Below are 19,660 nucleotides of genomic sequence, written 5' to 3' on the forward strand. Positions count from 1 at the left end.
CCTTAACGTAGGTGATCTTTTTCTCTCCTAATCACTACCTTTTTATTTTCTGTTAGGAGAATAAAATATGATATTGGAAACCTTGGTTCTTTTAAATGGATATAATATAATATTTGATCCATTTTTACATGGATATATGTTGCTGACAAAACACTAGGCGTGGATAAGACCTTTGGTACGACTGAACTATTATATAGAGTTCAAAATGAACGAGAAAAATACTTGGTAGTACTGACTTATGTACTTTTTTTTTCAATAATTTATCATCATTGTTTAGTTGAAATTCATGTGTGATCTACTCTTTTTGTTCCTATATAATTGTTATTATTTTCTTCATTTTCTTTTTCTTGTTTATTTTTATAATTTCAAGAGAACATTAATTGCGTTTTACCAATAATACCATTAATTTAATGGTATTAGGAACATTGAAGGGTCATATTTAATAAAAAAGATAAATGGTATGGTAGTAACTAGTAAGTTAGATAGTAGAGTAACATTTTTAATAAAACAAGAACATTAAAAATTATTCCATAATACATGTGTCACAACTTTAAAGTGACAGTTATTAAGGAATAGATGAAGTATTAAAAGTATGGGTCTCATTTTTATTTTATTGGGATCTTCATAAATGTCAACCAATAAATTAGAAAGTATTGAAAAGATAATGTTAAAGTGAGTAACACTCATCAATTAACAATGTTTCAATCCTGAAAATTTTTGTTGTTACTAAGGTGTCTCACAACCAACAATCATGAGTCTAATCATTCCAAATTTTAAAGATTGCATTAAGTGTGTAGAAATTCTCCAAATAGGTTTTTCTTCATATAGATTGTTTGAAAGTTGAAGTAAATGTTGGGACTTATTGGTCAATCCTAAAACTTTGTAATTGTATAATAACCACTTTATTTCAATTGTATAATGTTGGGAAACAACATTCCTGCGAATATTTTTGTGAAACTTGTAACAAACGCCCACAACCAACCCCTAACTCTTTGGTAGCGTTTGGTGACGGAACGAAACAGGACATAACAGAATGAGACAGGACAGAACATGATGGAACAGGACAATAATATTCTCTGTGTTGTATTTGGTAACTCCAAGTCATTAGAACAAAACCATAATTTTAATTACACATATAACCCTGCATGTTTAATATTTGATTGAGGATAAAAAATTGAACATGCATAGAAACCGTCTGTTATTGCTTATTTCATGAAATAATCACTTATTTCTTTAAAATAATCATTTATATATTATTTAACTTGTTTCAATGTGCTTTTAAAAAAATACAAGTTTGATTATTTCTTTAAGCTGTTTTAAGTACGTTTGTTTAGGTTAGTTCTTAGAGATTTTGAGAAAAGCATCGGTTGATTCGCGTTTGAGTACTCTAATTAAAATCATTTTTTTTAATCTCCTCTTGTCTATCATAATAGATTTTTATGATAAGTTAAAAGTAGTTTTTTCAAATAATTTATTTTCAACTTTTAAAAAAAGACGAAACAAACATAATATGATATTTTTGATTTAAAAAGTGATTTTTGTTTAAAATAAGTGATTTTATTTTATAAAAAAGTGATTTTTCTAAAATAAGTTGAATCAAACGCACTCTAATTGGCTCGTTTGTCACCGCTTAAAAAAAGTGATTTTGCTTTTGACAAAAAATAATTGATTTTATTTTAAGTGATTTTTTTGAAAAACTGAAATTATTTAACTTTGTCTACAAATATAATAAGTGATTTTCACTTTAAGAAGTGATTTTAAACTGTTTAGATACAAAAGATTTCAAATATAAATTAGGGGTATTTTTTACCGTTTAAAACTTTTGGGTTTCCCCACCTCGTTGGGTTGTATCCTTCTTTTTATCTTTGAATAAATCTCTTTGCTCTCGAAAAAAAGAGAGAGTTTCGTTCTGTTCCCTTCCGTTCTACCCTTTTACAGGGAACCAAAATGTCTCGTTCCTGAAGCATTTTGTCCTGTTCCGTTCCATCTTAAAAGCATGAGAAACACATAACAGAACCCATATGTCTTGTTCTGTTCCCTTCTCACCTGTCTACCAAACGCTACCTTTATGTGTCGTGACTCATGCATTTTTTTTAATCCTTTTGCCCATGTTTGTTGGAATAGAGTCACTCTTCACATGGTTAAGGGAGCACTAAATATCAGAACTACTTAGAGGAGCACACTTCTACATATATTAATTAAGAGTACCGTTTCATATCTGTGACACTCACATTTTTATTTTCCAATTATTTATAACAAATGATAAATCAAATGTGTGCTTTTTGTTGTTGATGATGATCTTCTTTCTGAAACAAAGATAAACAAGTAACTTTTGAAAAATAATAAAATTGACATACTTGTTAAAATAATTGTTGACATTTTTCTCACAAGTTAATAGAGTCTAAGATATGAATGATTTGAGTGGGTGAGTAGTTTGTTTATATAAAGATGCACAATAGATGTATTATTTATTGTAATACACTATTATTGTTATTGTTTATGTAGGTAGATAAATAGTCATTGCGCATTTATAATTTATTCAGTTTTTGAAGCCACAATAAGACCGCGTGATTTACTGTACGTTAATCCATTTATATTTTTTCTTATTTAATATAGGAAGTCGCATAGGTTGGAAAGTGTTTATTATACATTGTACTATATATTATACACGTACGTTACACGGATTTACTTACAATATTTTTTTAACATTATATAAAATTATTATCAATTAACTAAATAAAAATTATTTTTTTACTACAACCATTTCAATAAATATTATTATGGCTCTCTTTGTATAAATAATTAATATTACTCAAATTTAATTATTAGCATGGAAATAATTTTAAGAATTAAAAATTCTATTTATTTAATTATATGAATAATTATTAAGTTAATTTGAAATATTTAAATTACGTAAAAATGTTAAGTAATAAGTGTTTAATGTCATGAAAAAAGTTTTAATACCATTATTTTTTACTTTTTACTTGGAAAGTAATTTATTGTGACATGTCAAGACCAAGAAGAATAATTTAACTTTAACTTTTTGAATTATAACAAGTGATAACTAAAATAGCCTTGTGACAAAAAAATAGCCTAAAATATTATGTTGTGAATTTATTTATTTTCAACTTATTTAATTTGCGAATGTTTTCTCACAGCCGATAGCCATGAGACTAATCCCTTGAGGCTCTATGATCACGTTAAGTGGATAAGCCAGACTTCTCACAACAAACATTTATTCAACTTTGGTCATTATTATTTTTCTCTATTATGCTTACTCGAGTAATTTTTGCTAATATATCATAGATAAAAAATATATTCAAACATTTTTATCAATAATGCACATATATGTTATATTTAATATTAAACACCTTTCAACGAAATATTTTATCCCTATTATTTATGATTAAATAATTTTATTTTTAATATTTGTCAAATGCAAAATTTAAGATAATTTCAGTGTTTTTTTTTTTAAGTCAATTTTAAGTTGATGATGTTGTTATATATTTTTTTGGACCTTTGGTCACCCGTCTCCACGGGGAAAAGGGGCCCCACGTGACTAATATGGATCGAGATACGGTAGTGATGTCCATGGACACAAATGTATTATTTTTTACCTCAGAGGGGATCGAACCCGAGCCAAAAGCCTAGGCGAAATTCCTTAAGGAAATGCACATTCACCACTTGTGCAATGTATGTGATTGATTTTTTTTGACAATACAATTTTTTTTTCAGTTTTTAATTATTTTTAATATATTATTACAAAGGTATGAAAGTTTAATTGTTCAATGTATTTAATTTAAAACTCAAGTCGCCTTGACATATAAAATAAATATTATACACGTGTGTTGCACGAGTTTACTTACAATATTTTATAACATTATATAAAAAAAAATCTCTTTTTGCTGTACTTTTTGTAGCACTTTATTAATAATATATATTCAGCTTTAAAAATTATATAAAAATTATCATAATTTAACTAATTAAAATTAAAAATATTTTTATTATATATATAAAAATTTGTGTTAAGACATTTCAATAAATATTATTATAGTTCTTTTTGTATAAATAACTAATATTATTCAAATTAAATTATTAACATAGAAATAATGTTAACAATTAAATATTTTATTTATTTAACATAACGAAAAATGATTAAGTTAATTTGAAATATTTAAATTACGTAAAAAATGTTATGTAATAAGTGTTTAATGTCATGAAATAATTTTAATATCATTTTTTTTATTTTTTTACCTGGAAAGTCATTTGCTGTGACTTTTCAAGACCAAGAAAAATAAATTAATTTTAACTTTTTGAATTAAAATAAGTGATAACTTAAATAATTTTTTGACAAAAAAATGCTTAAACTATTATCTTGTGAAATTTAATTTGATTTCAACTTTTTTGGTTTGCGAATGTTTTCTCATAACTGATAGCCATGAGACTAATCCCCTGAGGTTCTACAATCACGTTAAGTGGATAGGTCAGACCTCTCACAGCAAACATTTAGTCAACTTTGGCATTATTATTTTTTCTCTATTATGCTTCCTCGAGTAATTTTTACTAATATATCATAGATAAAAAATATTTTTAAACATTTTTTCAACAATGCACATATATGTCATAGTTAATATTAAATACCTTTTAGCGGCATTTTTCAATTTTAAAATATTTTATCCATATTATTTATTATTAAATAATTCTTTTTTAATATTTGTCAAATGCAAACTTAATATAATTTCAATGTTTTTATTTTAAAAATTAATTTTAAGTTGATGAATCTTGTTATTTAATGTAAGTAGTGGAATATTTTTTGACAATACAATTTTTTTCCAGTTTTTAATTGTTTTTTAATACATTATTACAAAGGTACGAGAGTTTTATGCTTTAATGTATTTGATGTTCCAAGCCTCTAATCATCACCTCGTCCTCTCCCTTATAAATCAGACCCAACTCTTCTCCCACCCACCAAGTTTCTCGTGTATGTGTGTTGTCTTCTACGATGCCAACCTCGTTATCTGACCAGGGCACTTTCTCCACTATCTTGCCTTTTGACTTATTTTTACTCCCCTTAGGCCTCCCACGCTTGCCCTTAGCCTGTATTGTCTGTGTTGGAACAGCAACACGAATACATATCAAGAGTAGAGAGAAACACATGAAAGCTTTGTTCACGCAGTTCGACCAAATTGCCTACCTCTGCGACTATAGAGCAGCTATAGTTCCGTTTATTGATTCTCTTCTGAATACAATAATTAGGGTTACAGTGTTACAAGCTTATATAGGGATACTAACGATCCAGCTTACAATAACACCCCTAATGACACTGCTACGCAGACCCTGGCCCATTGCCTCAATGACACTGCCTATGAGCCATACTCAACAGTCTGCCTTTACGACCCCAAAGCTAAGGATCCCTCTCCCTTTACAACCTCGTTTTTGTTTTGATTTTTGCTAGCATCCAAGGTCAACATGTTTATTGTATTGTAACAATGTCATGATGAATCGGGTTCAAATGCTAGCAATGGAAAGAGAAGAAGCAAAAACATAAATGACATATTGTTAAAATAAACGCCAACCTCGACATCTAACCATGGCACTTTCTCCACTATGTTGCCTTTTGGCTTATTTTTACTTCCCTTAGGCCTCTCATGCTTGCCCTTGTCCTGTATTGTCTGCCTTTACTGTTGGGAAACAACAGAGCTGAAGAAAAATAAAACACAATCACAACACAAGAAAATTATGTGGAAACTCCAAAACCGGAGAAAAAACCACGACCGTTGTCTAAACCGACAACCAGAGAAATATCACTATGTGAAAATTGTTACAACACATAGACTTCTCTCACTCTCACCCCAATGCCCCAGTACAACCACACCCTCACAAAGCAAACATTAAACTAAGTCAGATATAAGCTTAAAGTGCTACTGACTGGTGCATCTAAAAACAAAGAACCTAGGTCCAATATATAGCCTTGGTCTCCCCCTTGTTTCACCACACTAAGCGATGTGGGACTTCTCCAATAGCTAATTTTTAACCTCCTTCTTTATTTTAGAAACTTGGGCAATGTGGGACTTGACAATCAACCCCAACATTTACGACCCCAAAGCTAGGGATCCCTCTCCCTTTACGACCTCGTTTTTGTTTCTGATTTTGTTGTTATCCCTGGTCAACATGGTTATTGTATTGTAAAAATGTCATGATGATCCGGGTTCAAATGGTGGAAATGGAAAGAGAAGAGGCAAAAACATAAATGGCATATTGTTGAAATAATATTTTTTAGAAAGCAAAATTATATATATAGATAAAGGCACAATTTTGATGAAGATTGTAGAGTACAAAGTCCCACCAAGTCGTAATCTACAACATAGATTGAACAAAGACCAACCACGAAGATAAAAACCTAAAGAACCAAAAAGCCCCAAAAAGACCCATCAAACATCATACAAGACCCCAACAACCAAAAACTCTACCAACAAAAGCTTCAAGCAAAACACCACCCAAAATACCTAAAAAAAAAACCAAAGACTCCGCTAACCACCGTGAAAAGCCTCCCTTAAGCAGCGACAAATGGCAGCCAGAGGCGGTGGCGAAGGGGACATCAAACGGTGGCGCCGGAGGAGAGAGAACTACAACTCTGTGCAAATGAGAGATGAAACGAAAGAGAACTAGACCGGCAAGAAAGATGAAGTCTGAGAAAAGACCAGGGGAAACGAGAGAGGACCGGCTATAGGGACGACAACACGACGGTGGGATGAAGAAGGAACCATCGTCGCCGCGCCTTTTTACATTTTTTTCTCCCAAGTTGATAGAGTAAGATATGAGTGACTTGAGTGTGTGATTGATTTGTTTATATAGACATACAAAATAAATGCATGGTTTAATCATTTTAATGTGACACCTTATAATTTTTATTATTTAATGTAGGTAGATATGAATAGTCTATATACATTTGCAATTTATTCAGAATAGTAGAATTGTGCGATTTAATGTATGTTAATAAATTTATATTTTATTATTTGACATAGGAATTTGAATAGGTTGTAGTTTTTTATTATTTAGTATAGAGTACTATCCGATCGTATATTGTTATTTTTTCTATTGATGATTTTTCCTCAAATAAATAAATGAGTAACACCAAAACTAATTTTCAAATTCGAGTGTATAATTTGATCATTTCATGTAGGCAATTTAATGGTCTCTAGTAATTGAATATTTTATTTAGTTTTTAAAGTACCAGTATTGTCACATGATTTCATAATGTATAATTTTTTAAATATAAGTACTAAGCACGAGTATTGTCACATGATTTAATAATGTATATTTTTTTAAGTATAAGTACTATAACTTCCTTTAAACATTTTCAATTTCTTTATTTTTCAAAGGTTGTTTTCTTTTTGAAACTTTATTTTTCAAAGGTTGTTGTATTGCCATATAATTCAATAATGTTGTTTATTAAGTTTAGTAGGTAGTTGCTCAATTTTTAATTTTGATATTTAAAGTATTCAATACAAGGTATTTTATATTTTTTAATGGATTTAATAAAAATTTCCAATTGAGTTTTACATGTGTGATTTAATTGATTGATATTGATACTAGCAAGTTTTGCAAGAAATACGCATGTACTTTCAATTTTTAATATCAATTTTTAATTTAGATTAGTTGATAGATTTAAAGTTAGTTGATACTTTTTTATTGAATAAATTAAATTTTAGTTGAAAATAAAAATGATGATTTTTATAAAAAAATAATTAAGAGGACATGGCAGATTAAAGTATAATGGTACATGGTAGAGAGAATTTTACCGTCCATACATGTTTTACCCTGCTTAAAATTGTGAGAAAATTCCAAAAACCAAAAAAAAATTAAAGTAGAATGGAATTCGACCAAAAATAATTTTCTAAAATAGTCATTAATATTATATGTCTATTATATGTGAAATATATATTATAATAGCAATTTTTTATTAATAAATAATTAAGAGGAGTAAAAAAATAATTAAGAAGAAATTATATATTAAAGTATCATCAAATTTGATTCAAAAACTTTCCTAAATTAGTTATAATATATATTATCATAAATATTTTTAGTATTTCATAGTAAATAATTAAGGGGATATGCTATATTAAAGTAACATAAATTTTGACTAAAACAACTTTCATACGATATTTATTAATATTATATGTATACTTTTTATGAAATAAAGAATAAATAATAATGATAGAATTCCAATCCAAACCTTTTTATCTATTTATCGAGTAGCGCTTAATGACATGACAAAAATAATGAACGAAAATGATGAAACAATATATTTGAACAGATTCAGAGGATATTGTGGTTTTTTGTAATCTCTATTTCATTCGTATCCAATGAAAATATGTTATGTTGGGAGTAGTTCATTAATACTATGCAATTCAGCATTTCTCCAATTTCTCTCTCTTATGACTATGGTTGAGATTCTTCTTCCTTTTTTTTTTCATTTTCTATATCTTCCAGCTCTTATTTAAGATTGAACCTTGACCATCATCACATAACATCAACTTCAATACTTGTGTTCTATTCATACAAGAATATGTCAATATGGAACCAACATTGCCTTTTGTCTTCTTCTTATGCATTTCCCTAACCCTAATTCCCTTCTCCACTTCTAATGTTGAAAGTGATGCTCTCTATGCCTTTAAACAAAGTCTATCCGACCCCAATAACGTTCTTGCATCTTGGGATAACTCCCTTGATCATCCTTGTATTTGGTTTCATGTCACTTGTGATGGCGACCATACTGGTAGTGTCATTCGAGTGTGTGTATCTATCTCTCACACTTTTTATGTTCTTCTCCATCTCTCAATTTAATCATGGCTCTTGTTGTGTCTTATGTTTTGTTAATTTGATCGAGCCTATTTTTTGGATTATAGGTTAAATCATCAATGATGAGATTTTTTTATTTTTTTTTATTTTTCAAAATAAAACCAAAAACTCAACTTCACTCTACATGAAATGATATCCTTTTATGGATCAGGATCCTCTCATATGAAAATTCGTTCAGGTTTTCTCATGTTGAATATTGGTTTCTATCTCTCATCACATGTATGCATAAAATAGATATATGTGTGTCTATTTATACATTTATGAAGAAAGCTATACACACATAATTTCAACATAAGGGAACATGAGAGAATTTCCAGACGAGATCATCCTGATCAATCCCTTTATATTTTCATATATTGTTTTCATGTTTTAGTGCACTATTATCTATTTTATGTATACTTTTTGGATGTGAGAGTATTCTTACAACTAATTCAATTTTGATACTTTTTTTCAGGGATCTTTCACATGAAAGACTAACTGGACATTTGGTACCTGACCTTGCGAATCTGCAGAATCTACATTATCTGTATGTGATATAAAAATTTTCTATAACATGTTTGAATACATGATTTGCATACAATCTAGACATGCTATTTAACGCCATGTCTATGTTAATGTTGAGACTCCATGAGTTAAATGTGCTCATGTCATTGTTGAAAGAATTGACATTTTGGAGTTAGGCCTTGTTTGATTTATGTTTTTGTTTTTGTTTTCTATAATTAAAAAAATTCAGAAAAATAAATAAATATATCTTTTTCAAAAGAAAATGATATTTTTTTTAGTGAGCTAGTTTACAACATATAAAAGTCATAATTTGAAAACTAAAAAAACATCTTTAAGTTGTTTTTAAGATTTTAGTTTTAAAAACTAAAAATAATAATTGTTTTTAAAACAAGTTTTTAAATTATTCAGATTTTGAAAATAGAAAAATGTTTATAAAAACTTCAAACATGTTATACCTTAATACTATTGTGGCTCTTTTGTTATTTATAAATTTCAATGTTCTACATTTGTTGGTGTAAATTACGGTCCCATGTTTTTTTGGATGTAGTGAGTTGTGCGGAAACAACATTCACAGAACAATTCCTCCTGAGCTTGGAAGCCTAAAGAGTCTAGTTAGCTTGGACTTGTATGAAAACATCTTATCCGGCAACATCCCACTTTCACTTGGACACTTGAACAATCTAAAATTCTTGTAAGTATATATGATTAATATAAGTTGTGCTTTGCTTTTTCTTTTTCCCTTCGTTTGAAAAAATATATAAGGCTTTGAATGATTTAGGAGAAAATTTAAGGGCATTTAAACTACTAGCTAGTTGTTGTAACACCCCGGTTTCGGTGGCGTCACTTTAGTAACAAAAAGAATAACTTAAGCGGAAAAACGTGAATTATTTTTTTCGATAATAAAATGGAAGACTGAAAGAAAATAAACTCCTCGACAAAAGATAAAAGAAAACTAATATACATCTACATATATATATACATGCCCAGCTAGTACCAACCACATCGCGAGTAACCTCAAGCGACGGGTGACAGAAGAAAGTAACGTCCGAAGGCAATATGTACAAACCAAGGTAAACCTGTGTCCGCAACACCATACCTCAAAACTGAGAACAAATTGGCCCAGTGGCCTAAGGAAAGACCTCCTAAGTCCAACCAGCTCTCTGTGATCTTCATAAGAAAACCACACAAAAAGCTACCGGCAGGAAATTACCCTGTCCCAAAACTGAAAGCATGACTGTCAGAGCATCGACACTACTCCTACACTAATCCTAACTCGAGGAGCCCACACTAACACTCGATCCTACATGCTAGCGCGGTCGTCGTCCGAATCTGCATCCAGGACGACTAGGTCGACATACACAACACTACCCTCTCTGTCCGCCCTGATGCGCTCCTGCACTGGCCTATCGGGCTCGGGGCCCAGAACAAGATCCTCGATGACAGCAGCAGCAGACGGACTGGACTCCGTCGAAGTCCCACCCACTGGCACCTCCTCAGAGGGGTCCTCATCATCCGAAGATGATGGTGGTGGTGGTGGTCCTCCCAAGCCGGGTCCACAATGCACACCAGGAGGCAAGTTGAAGCTCACTATGTGTCTCCTCATCACCCCCTCCGTCAAGCGTCCGAATCGGTCAACACGGTCCTCCATGATCCGACCGGTGTAGGTCGCACGGTGGCCTATGGGGTCGACCACCCATGCACCTGGGTCGTCCTGATCAAGCATCTCGTACCTGGTCCCCCCCGAGGGGCTGACCATCGTAAACCAATCCGCCATACTCATCTGACAAATGGCGTAGTCCGCCCAAACACACACAGCAGACGCGAGGGTCAACTCCAAAGAATTATATAAATAATAAAACCAGATATAAATATAGGATAATATATATTTGCCTCTCAGGCTTATAAGTTCAGGGATAACATCCTAGGGTTGCATGTATCATAATGAATATAAGGAATCATAATAACAAGTAGCATGCCTCAAATAGGATAAACAGGTACCAATCACACTCAGCAACTAAGTCAGCATGTATGTTGCATGCAATGCAATGCTGGGTAACAAAATGCATTCCGGAAGAAGGATGGACATCAACGAGACGACCCTAACACCAGCCACGGTGGGTACCTTCCTGCTCGCGTGTCTCTTACACCACACAAAAGTAGTCAGATCAGCAGTGAACCCGTAGGTCTGCCATTCCGTCTGCTACTAAGGACCACCGTAGTGTCCTAAATATGGAAATCCGGGTCTTATGACCATTTTGGAATCCACCGAGGTCCGGTATCACGCCGTGTATTAACCTCAAAATGAGTGCATGAATGCAAGTGATTAGCCAAACAACGTCTCCGACCTCACTCGACACGTCGCCACGTGTTCTAAATAACTTAATGTCTCTAAAAGAATACCCTAAGGTAAATGTCGATTCTGCGACAAAATGAATTAATCAAAGAGGAAAGAATGTACTTTGGAACTCATGGTTCCCGGCTAAACTTTAGATAGTCAATCAATAAACTGCTCATCGAGCGAAAGGGTACCGAAGTACTTGGAAACTTATAGTTTCCGGCTTAACTTTAGATAGCCAAACAATAAACTTCTCATCGAGCGAAAGAGTATCAACATACTCGAAAACTTGTAAGTTCCTCAAAACTTGGACTCGACGACACTTCTCGTATTTCCAAACTAATACTCAGGCTCTAAGCTCTTATCTAAGGATGTTATTATTGTTTAAAGGATTTAGAGGTTGATTAATGTCTTATGAATTTCCCGTGATAAAATAGATTTCATTTAATCTTATAATACTTCCTATGAGTTTTCAGAGATCCCATAATCCCAACTAATTCCCTGAGAAGGTCTCGATCCATTAAAACATAACAAGGTCCGAACTCCGTTCGTCCTTTCAAACTCTCTCAAAATCTCATAAAAATTCGGCATGACTTGCCCGTAATCCTCACTCCTCAGAATCACAGGTACAAGTGGAATAGCATAAATAAAACAGCTCAATCAATAAGCATAAACAGCATATTCCAACACATCCTAAATTAACCATGTAGCACGTAGCATGTGAATCATTTAGCACACAATGTCATGGCATCAATTACTCAACAAGATCGGCCGAAGCCTCAGAGAACATTTCAGACATTTAGCAATTAAGTGCATAACACATAAATCAAGTCGAATTCGTCGACACCTAAAGCATTATCTAGTAATTCAGAGAGTAGCCCTCACCGGTGGGTCTTCCAGCTTCCTCCTCACAGTGTCCTTCACGCTCTTCTCCTTGATCTCCAGGAATCTCCTCAAAAGAACCTTAAGCAAAAATCACAGAAATCAACACCAAGAGTCAGAAACTCAGCAATCAAAGAGCCCTAGGGTTACACGGTACGCTACAAACTCCGTGGTACGACAATCTAACGCGTTAAGACAAGTTTTCGAAAAGTCGGATTCTCCCCCCCTTGATATAGCTCTCGGCCACTTCCCTTAATTGGGAGGGTCGATTTTTCTTCGATCAAACTTGGTTCCTAGGTTAACATAAGCCGTAACTAAGACGGTTCTAAGCTCGGAAAAATTTTCGGATCGAAAACTGATATAGGGGTAGTTTGGTCATTATTTTTAGCTCAGAATTTCAAAACTGGATTTTTGAAAAACAAATTGGATGGAGACGTCCACAACGACGTTTATGACGACAAATCCTACTAGCACTAAGCCAGGTCGATAGTTTTCAGCTTAAAGGTTGCGACTTTGCCGAAAAATGGGTATTTAAGGTAGAAATTGATCCCGGCGGCATTTCGTCGACATTTGACAAAAATCTAATCCGCAGAACACGCTCAGGAGCATGCAGGGAATAAGTTTAGACACTGAAATCAGCGTATTTGAACAGTTTTGCAAAAACCTCAAAATTTTGGACTCAGAAAGACGTAGGAGAAGTCGACAGAAACGACGATCCGAAGGGGAATATAGTTTACCTACCTCAAGGTCTTCGATTAGCAACGATCGGTGAAGCAAACGGGCAAGAAACGACGAAGATCCGGATCCCCTCTCTCTCTCTTGGTGCTCGCGGGTTTGGGGAGGGAAATGGGTAGTTTTTGCAAAAAATCTAATTTTTCAAGCTATTTATAGGTTTTGGAAAATGCGGAAAAATGATTTTTTCGCGATTCCGATTTTTCCTGCGTGTTCCTCTGCGAATTCTAAGATAGGTTCTGGCGACAGAATTCCAGAACTCAAAACAGGATTCTTGGAATTAAATCAAACGATACAAAGTCGGTGTGAGTCGGTTTAAGTCGGTTTATCCCGAAAAACTACTTTTTGCAGTGATCGTCGGATGAGAAAACTTCCTTCTGAAGAAAGATTAGGAATAACGAGAAAAATAGGAGACCGCGGGTGGAATCTTCATTTGAAGCTCCGAATAGAAAAAGTCTTCATCGTCTGTCGATCTTAGGTTTCTCGAACTATCAGGGATTCCGTTTCGGCAAACTTCCGAGAATTGGAATTTGACGTTCGTACTTTCCAGGTTTCCGCGTCGAACCACTTGTTTAAGGATGAAAAAGAGAAATTCTAACATTTCTCTGAAGATTTTTGGAATTAGTTTCCATCGTGTCCTAAAGTGTAAATTAACTATTCACTAATACCTTTGACCTAGGATTAGGCGTATGTTAGTCGTGCGATAACTCTTATCGGTTTTTCGATAAATTCTTGGACTTTTCCTGAACCTTTTTCCTTCACAAATTTATCTTAATCAAATAAACTCTTTTATTTTATTCACTTATCCAAAGCTTTAAACTTGGGCCTTACAGTTGTTGTGTACTTTCATGTCCTATTTGATTGCACATTTGGTCCTCTAGTTTGGACTATGTATGAATTAAATCCCTCTAATTTTTCTCACGCTAATTAAGTCCCTATATTTTCAAAACTAAGGCCCCGTTCAGGGTGGTGTTTGATTTTATGTTTTGAAATTTTTAAAAACCAAAACTGGTTTTCAGTTTTATAATTTTTTTTTGTGGTTTTGGGTTTTAAAAAACTTGGTGTTAACTCTGTAAAACCACAATAGTCACAACAATTATTAACTTTGTGAATTCACGATAATGGGTACGTGGTAGCGGTGACACGAGAATAGAGGGGCCGGATAGCGGCGGTGGTAGAGTTTTGATGTTAGCTAACGACGGTGACAATGGCAGTTATAGTGGTGGAGGGCGGTGGTGATAGAAGCGACAGTAATGGTGGAGGTGGTGGCAGTTGCCGTGTTGGGGGTGGCGATGCCAGTGGAAGTAGTAGTGCAGGTGGTGGTGCCAACGTTGAAGGCAGTGGTGATGATTGTAGTGGCAATGAAGGTGTGGTGGTGGATGGGGTGATATCTGAGTTCGTGATGATGATGGTGATGGCAGCGACGTGGCAGTTGTGGCAGAGATGGTTGTAGTGGAGTCGGCGATGGTGGTGGAGGTGGAAGTGGTGGTGTTGCAGTATGATGGTGGTAATGGCAACAATTATAGTGGTGGTGATGGTGGGGGTGGTAGTGACGCGCGTGACAATGGTGAAGGGTGGTGGAGGTGGTAGTGGTGGTGAAGGGTGGTGGTGGCGGTAGTGGTACGAGTAGAGATGCACGTGGAGATGGTGGCGGTGGTGGTGGTGATGGCGGTGGTGACACTGGTGGATGACTTGAAAAAATCTGCAATGATTAGCTAGATTCAATTTGCAAATAAAAAAACAATATTAGAAAATGATAATTAGAGTTTTAAGTGAAATAAAAATGAAAGTAGGCTTAATTGTAATAATTTAAAAGTAGAGGGGCTTATTCTATTAAAAATAATAACTTTTAACCAAAATCACAATCAACCATTTTAGAGGGATCAAAAGTGCAATTTAGCATTCATATGTTTTCATTTGTACATTTTTTATATGTTTCTTGTTAATATTTTATTTGCAGAAGAATTAATAACAATCATCTAATCGGTCGTCTCCCAGAGTCACTTGGTACTCTTCAAAATCTTAGGATTTTGTAAGTCATATTCTAGTATTAATATGTTGATGAAATTATATGGTGGTATGACAAAGATGTGTTGTTTCACAAATCTTAAACATTTTCTTTATCTTTCTTCAGGGATGTCTCTAATAATAAGTTATCTGGTCCAATTCCGGCCTCATTCCAACATATCCCATATAAAAAGTAAGTCACATAAACATGTTGTATTTCTTATCTTAGTTTGTTTCTTTAAGTAAGTCCCATAAACATGTTGTATTTCTTATCTCTTAGTTTGTTTCTTTGTTCTTACTCTCTAGTACTATTTATGTTGATTTTGCTTTATATCCATTTTCTTTTTTCTTTGCATATGTTTCAAGGATCAAGGTCTTATGTCCCACTTTGATGTCTTAGTCATTGTCTTACTAATAAAAAATTGTGTCATGCATGCACCAATATGACAATTATAATCTTATCCTTTGTGATTTTTAAATGACATGATATAATTTAATTGGTAGAACTATAAATGAGAGACTAAACAAAGCATTTCATTACGTATTTTTTAATGTCATTCTTTTTTAAAAGTTGACCTTATGGAATCTAGAATATATGATTTATTTTGTGCTATTTGGGTGTTTTTGTGTTACTTACTGAATAAGTATTGTTTTGTTTTAATGATGTAGCTTTACAAATAACCCAAGCTTGGGAGGTCAAGAGTAGGTGGGGCTTGTAAATCATGACACAAAGTGTTTAGAAATAAAGTGATGCTTTAGGATCTCAATCTGCGTCAAGTGATATAATTAATTATTATTTTTAAATAGAGATTTATATAGAAAAGTTAAGCAAGGGAACAAAATTCTCCAAAGTGAGTAGACAAAAGAGAATGTATAATCAACAAGAAATATGTAATTCAAAATTTCAATGTAATGGGCAATGCTGACTATCTTTCTTGTATATGTAATTCAAAATTTCAATGGTTGAACTAAATCATATTTTCTCATATATTTAAGTATAACTTATTGAGAGTGATTCTTGCGGTTGGATGGGCTTGCTGCAAGGAGCATCATCCTTGGAAGCTTTTAAAGTATTTAAATCTGATAGATCTTATTAAAGTTGAAGTAAATTGCCATGGTGTGGTGTAATGTATATTTTTAGAGAATCAAATTCTATTAAAAATTATTTGATGCTTATCAAAAATAAAATTAAAAATTATTTGATCAAGAAAGACTATCATGGGGAAAATCCCAATTGTGTTAACATATGAAGCCTTCTTGGATGATGTTTCTCCTATTTTGAGAAGGGTGTTGTCAAGTTTTTTTAATTCACACACACACGTGCGCAGACACACACACACATATGAGAATGATGATTATATCTAATGGTTGTGATTTATTCTCACGTTCTCTCACTAAAACATCATTTTTTTCGAAAGCAAATTGATTTATATATATGATGACTATGAAAAGAGATACAACCCAACCCAAAAGGGAACAAAAACCAACAAGTCCAATGACACCCCTACAAAAACCATCCTACCGTCGAAACACCGATAGAGGGAGAGAAAAAGTCAAACCACAAAACACAACAAAACCTCCATAAAATAGAAAACCCCTAGGAAGGCGCAATATGATTAGTATTTATTTTTGAAAAATACTAACAATATGATTATTATTTTAATTTACTTTTGGATATTGAATTATTCTAAAAAGGAGAGACTTGTTTGCGTACTTTTTAAAAATTATGAATAGTTCTCTTATAAAAAACATGTATGAAAGATTTGGAACCAGGTTATAATTTTCCTTTTTAACCTACTTGTCAACACTATGTTTTTTCTAACCAAGTATGTTCATGTAATAGTTCTTCAGTTCATCCTTTGAGCGTTGTTGTGGGTTCGAACCACAACTCTTGTGAATTAAAAAAACTCATTGATCACCCCCTACCGCTTAGTATGTTAACCGTGGGTCAAGATACTAGTCCCACGACTACCAGTTGTGGGATATCTTGGTCAAGTAAAAAACTATGCTTCTTCTCATCAATGTGTAAGTTAAGATACAAATAATGAGAAATTAATTGGATGCACAAATGATAGAAATATAGTTTCATTACATGGCTTTACATTTATATAAAAAGGAGACAAATGATATATTTTAAAGACACTTTTGTTGAAGGAGAAAAATGATATATTTTAAAGACACTTTTGTTGAAGCAAAAACTACCAAATAGACTCTAAGTTTTATAATTTATATTTTACTTAATATGTTAATTCTAATTTTTTATTTAGATTATTTTCAAATTAAAGGCTTAGTTTGAAGATACAAAACAAAATTTGATGATTTCAGGTATGTCTAGAATCTAGATATCTGTTGGAGATAGTGCTAATTGAATTAACATTCACTTTGAAGTAAAAAGCGAATGAAATTTAACTAATGTGTTGAGATGAATTACTTTCATGAGAGTTGATGTTGATGTTGATATTATCATACCAACAATCCAATTCACACCCATGAACGAAGGGGTTTTTGCACCCCCACACAAAATCACTACCGTAAATGATAAGCTAATAATAAACTCTCGGGTTTCTATATGCATATCTAAAGATGTGTTTCTTTTCATTATCAGGAACCCAAAACATATAATATTTAATATTACATTCTACTGAATAAATAATTTTTAACAATAGAAGTTAGTTATTATTTCTTTTGTTTAAGAAGTGTTATATTTTGGTTTGACTTATTTATTATTTATTTTTCTTGGATCTTGTTCAAACCCTGCATTCTTTTTAAAATTTCAAAACTGACCAACTTCCACATTCTCACCCGTTACGCCATATATTACACTTTATCAGGAATTCGATTTGAATTTAATTTCCAACCATGTCTTATGACTCAATTGTCACTGCTCTGATTCCTTCAGCTGCCAACACTAAGAGCACGGGCAAGAACAAGAAGGTATGTCTTTATTTTATTTTAATTTCAGATTGGGTATTGACTCGCTTAGCTTGCAACTCATAGAAAAATCATTTCACAATGTTGTCATCGATAACAACAGGAACAACTCTTCTCTTTCCCCCAATCAACACCCCTTAGATTTTCAATTTCCGAACAGTGAAACCACCAATAACATGTAGCAGCTCTTGAGAGCTTAAACCTACTTCCCTGGATACCCCCCTCTCTCCCTTTTTCTTTGCTTTGTTCAAGACTCCTCTAGACCATCATCGGCAGAGAGGGCCGACTACGAGGCTTCACAAACAGTGGTAGAAGGTGATGGAGCCTCATGTGAGAGTGACAATTCGACAGAGATAGGTTACATGGATATTTACCTCAATACTCTTTTATCACTCTTTCAATCCTAACAACCAATTTAAAAAATAATCTATCTCTTTCTCTTCCCGTTTGTTTCTCTCTCATTCTGATTCATCTTCTGCGCTCAATAATCCATTTCAATAGTCACTTCACCCCTCTTCTTGTTGCATTTGGTGTTTACTTGGATCGTTAATAGCGATTGATCGAGCTCTTGTTTTGGGGTTTGAGGTTAACACATCTATTTGAGAATTGATTTACTTTTTTACTTTTTTTAAACAGTTAATATTTTGATCATATATATGTTTCAATTATTCCATTAAATTATGACTTATAAGCACCACAAAAAATTTAAAATATATGTTTTTAACCTCTAAAGTTTGTTTCAAAAAAAAATTCTAGAAGTTAAAAATCAAAACTTTGAAATGAAATTCATGTGGTTTTAGAGAAATCTCATCATGTAAGGATCAACAACATAAATGATATACTTGTTGAAATAAATAAAAAAGATTAAAGTATAGTGGAATTTGACAAAAAATAATTTTGTAAGTAGTCATTGATATTAGGCTTAAATATGTTTTTAGTCCCTCTAAAATTAGGGTCTTTTGGTTTATGCCCCTCTAAATATTTTTTGTTGGTATACACCCCTATGTGCAAAATAATATTGATGTTTCAGCCACTGCCTTCACCTTACGTTGTTTAGAGGGACGGACCAAAGACATGATAAAAAATGAGTTTTAGGTCCCTCTAAAATCATGGTTCTTTGGTTTAGGTCCTCTAAAATCATAGTGCCTTGATTTAGGTCCCTCTAAAACACGCTTCTTCAGTATCCGTTAGGTAAAGGTAACGACAGAGGCTTATCCCTCCATATTATTTTTAAAATAAGGGTGTATACAAAGAAAAAATATATAGAGGGGCCTAAACCAAAATACCCTAATTTTGGAGGGACCAAAAACATATTTAAGCTTTAATATTATATGTTATATATGAAATATAAATTACAAAAACTATTTATAGTATTTATTAATAAATATTTAAGAGGAATGTAACAAA

The 19,660-nt window shown here is 32.7% G+C and overlaps 1 pseudogene; it reads left to right on the forward strand.

The window, feature by feature from the left end:
• Positions 1-8,577: 8,577 nt before the first annotated feature.
• LOC130714326 (leucine-rich repeat protein 2-like) lies at positions 8,578-16,073 on the forward strand (annotated as a pseudogene).
• Positions 16,074-19,660: the final 3,587 nt, after the last annotated feature.

Source organism: Lotus japonicus, chromosome 1, assembly GCF_012489685.1.
Source record: "Lotus japonicus ecotype B-129 chromosome 1, LjGifu_v1.2".
Classification (NCBI taxonomy): domain Eukaryota; kingdom Viridiplantae; phylum Streptophyta; class Magnoliopsida; order Fabales; family Fabaceae; genus Lotus; species Lotus japonicus.